General features: G+C 37.7%; 1 non-coding gene across 1 annotated transcript; it reads left to right on the top strand.

Moving 5' to 3' along the window:
* Positions 1-2,647: 2,647 nt before the first annotated feature.
* Positions 2,648-2,719, top strand: TRNAR-CCU (transfer RNA arginine (anticodon CCU)). The gene has a single exon. It is a non-coding gene; the product is annotated as a tRNA-Arg (tRNA).
* Positions 2,720-4,140: the final 1,421 nt, after the last annotated feature.

Below are 4,140 nucleotides of genomic sequence, written 5' to 3' on the forward strand. Positions count from 1 at the left end.
CAAGAAAGGAAAAAAATGACGGTAATTATGTTGTTATTATGATCATTATTATGATTTTTGTTATCATTATCATTATCAGTACTGTTGTTATCATTGTTATTATTGTTGTTATGATTATTCATAATGTTATTCTTTATTATTATTATAATTGCTCTTATTATCCAATACTATTATTGTTATTATTTTTACTATCATTATTATTAGTATTATTTCCATTATTATCATTACTGTTCTTATCATTCTTATTCCTATTATTAGCATTATTAATAATTTTCATTAATATTATTGTTTTTGTAATCATTATCATTATCACGTCTGTTGTTGTTTTTATCATTTTCATTATTGTTATTATCATTATCATCATTATAACTATTATTGCTGTTGTTGTGGTTATCATCATTATTATCATTAGTATATTCATTATTGTTACAATTATCATTATCAATATTATCTTTATCATTACTGTGTCTGTTCTTATTTCTACTTTTAGCAATATTACCATTATCTTAATTTTCATTACCATTGATATTATTATTACTATTATTATCATCATTAAAATAACCACCATTATTGTCACTCATTGGAGCCTTCTCTATATGTGAACAAAGAGAACCTGAAAAGAAAAAAAAGGGGGGGGGTCTTCTCCGCCGAACCCGGGTCTACGGATTCGGAGACCGTCGTTTCTTAATCATGACCCTTATTAACCAAGTAAATGAAGCAGATGAACAAGCCTTGTCCGAATCCTCGCTCGTTCATTGGCTTCGGCGATCAAGAAAAATGTTTCCGTAACAATTGCATTTGAACAGAATAAGAAATCGCGATGAGATACATCTCCTATTATAAAGGATTTGTTTATGGATTAGATTAATTTGAATCATATATATGTTCTCATATTTTCTCTCTTCTTTTTTGCATTATTATTATTATTAGTAGTAGTAGTACTAGTAATAGCATCATTGTTATTATCATTACTACTACTACTAATTTTAGTAGTAGCAGTAGTAGTAGTATTATTATTACTACTACTAATCTTAGTAGTAGTAGTAGTAATAATAATGATAATAATAATATCTATATCATCATCATCCTTAATACTAATATCATTATCAGAGAGATAGAGAAGGTCGATGAGAAGGGAAAAAGAGAGACAGGGAAACATTAATAGCTTTAGAAATATGGATAAGAAAATACACTGAGAAATCCCCTGAGAAATGCCGTGAGCGAAGATGCATGAAAGCAAGCAAGGCAACAAGATAGAAATATTGCACTGATAGATTCTCTCTCACACTTTCTTTATCTTAGACATACTTTCTGCGTTTATCTGTCTACCTTTTCATCTATCTATCTGTCTATATATGTTTATCTATCTATGTTTATCTATCTATCTGTCTTCCCGTCTATATATAGAAGCATCTATCAATTAATCTATCTATTTTTCTATGTACCAGATAGATTGATGAAAAGGATAGATAAATGGAGGAAGACTGAGACAGAGAGATTAATATACGGACAAAGATAAATAGATATCTAAGCAGAGGTAGATAGATATAGAGAAGGAAAGAAAGACATATGGAGAAAGATAGAGTGCGTGTATTTTGGGCCATTCACACACACACACACACACGCACACACACACACACACACTCAAACACACACACACACACACACACACACACACACACACACACACACACACACACACACACACACACACACACACACACACACACACACACACACACACACACACACACACACACACACACACACACACACACACACAAACACAAACACACACAAGGGCTAATGTGACACTACTTGAAGCTAATCTCAAAATGCATTCAAATTTCTCTCGTGTGACACAGTAAGCCTCCGTGGTGGAGGGGAAAGCACAGTCGCCTCCTACGCGACAGGCTCGGGTTCGATCCCCGAGGGAGGCAAACATGTGAAACATTTTAGTATCTTTTTCATCTTAGTTTGCAGTGTCATTCATATAGAAAGTCTCTCTCTCTCTCTCTCTCTCTCTCTCTCTCTCTCTTTCTCTATCTCTCTGTCTCTCTCTCTCTCTCTCTCTCTCTCTCTCTCTCTCTTTCTCTCTCTCTCTCTCCCCCCCTCCCTCTCTCCCTCATCTCTATATATCTGTCTATATCTATTTATCTATCTAAGTCTTCCCCCCCCTCTCTCTCACTCTCTCTCTCTCTATCCATCTATTTATCTATCTTTCTCCGTCTTTCTCTCCTCTCTCACTCTCTGTCTCCCTTTCCTCTCCCTCCCTCTATCTCTCTCTGTCTCCCTCTCCCTCTCTCCTTCTGTCTCCCTTTCCTCTCCACCCCCCCTCTCTCTCTATCTATCTATCTCCGTCTTCCGCTCCTCTATCTCTCTCTCTCTCTCCTCTCTCTCTCACAGTCTCCCTCGCTTCTCCCCCCCCCCCCCTCTCTCTCTCTTTCTCTCTATCTAAGCATAGGTAGATGTAGAGAAGGAAAGAAAGACATATGGAGAAATATAGAGTGCGTGTATTTTGGGCCATTCACACACACACACACACACACACACACACACACAAACACAAACACACACAAGGGCTAATGTGACACTGCCTGAAGCTAATCCCAAAATGAATTCAAATTTCTCTCATATGTCACAGTAAGCCTCCGTGGTGGAGTGGAAAGCACAGTCGCCTCCTACGCGACAGGCTCGGGTTCGATCCCCGAGGGAGGCAAACACGAAACATTTTAGTATCTTTTTCATCTTAGTTTGCAGTGTCATTCATATAGAAAGACGTCTCTCTCTCTCTCTCTCTCTCTCTCTCTCTCTCTCTCTCTCTCTCTCTCTCTCTCTCTCTCTCTCTCTCTCTCTCTCTCTCTCTCTCTCTCTCTCTCTCTCATTCTATCAATCTATCTGAACACTAGGTCACATTTTATGGCATTTTAACGGTTATTTTAAAGGTAAATTTAAATGTAGCTTTGGTTTATTGATTAATCAATCTATTTATCCGCGAAATGAGATAAAAAAAGAAAAGAACAAAAACAGATAGCGTACACACACAAAAAAAATGAAATACTGCATTCACACTTTGTAATTAGATAAGTATAATCCTTATTTACGCAACTTACATGATAGCCTTTTGGACTGACATCGGATCAGGTAAGGTTGGTTGAAGGGAAAGGGGACGGAAGGCGATGAGAACGGGAAGGAGAAGACTTTTGGTAACTAGGAAACAGGTGGGAAAGGTGGGGGAGTGAGAGGGGGGGGGGTGAGAAAGAGCTAAATGAATGACGTAGGAAAGACCATGAAAACACGTGAATAGTCGTGTGTTTTCGTGATCTTCCCTTCGTTATTCTTTTTGCAATTTGTTTGAGAGAAAGAGGGAGAGATGGAGAAAGAGAGAGAGAGAAGAGAGTGGAGAGAGAGAGAGAGAGAGAGATGGATAAAGAGAGAGAGGGGGAAAGAGAGAGGGAGAGAGAGAGAGAGAGAAAGAAAGAGAGAGAGAGGGGGAAAGAGAGAGGGAGAGAGAGAGAGAGAGAAAGAAAGAGAGAGATAGCAAGAGAGAGAATCTGTCAGCGAGAAAGAGAGAAATAATGACATGCTATCAAGAAAGATGTTAGAATAAAACAAAGTATCGCCTGCCATTACTACGTCACTATCACGTTTTTTCGTTTTGCTTCCTTTGTCTTTTCGCATTATACTGATACGAAAAAAAACCTGGTCTGCAAACAGGAAAGATGGTCAAGATAATCCTCCTTAGAAATCCCTTAAGGAGTTTACAAAGCACGATTTCCTGTCAAAGCGCTTCTAAGTTTTATAAATATAAAGAGGAAAATGACAAATACATAATCGCTTCTTATAAATTTGCAATATGTGAAAAATAGTGCATTGGTTTTCATTAATTTTCTCTTACAGAACAAGACACACTACGGCACATACACTCACACGAGGCAGAGACAGGAACAGAAAAGGAGGTGAGAGATCATGCAAGAAATGCAGTCTTGGATCTAATACTGCACACCTTTAACCCTTTCCGTTGCGTGTGAATGGCCGCTTTTATTTTCAAAATGCTGTTGACCTCGATAGTGCCAACGTTGACATTAAAGGTAGCTGACGAGCCATCTAATCACAGACTATATTCTCTACTCAACTGCT

This window comes from Penaeus vannamei, chromosome 3 (assembly GCF_042767895.1).
Source record: "Penaeus vannamei isolate JL-2024 chromosome 3, ASM4276789v1, whole genome shotgun sequence".
In the NCBI taxonomy this organism is placed as follows: domain Eukaryota; kingdom Metazoa; phylum Arthropoda; class Malacostraca; order Decapoda; family Penaeidae; genus Penaeus; species Penaeus vannamei.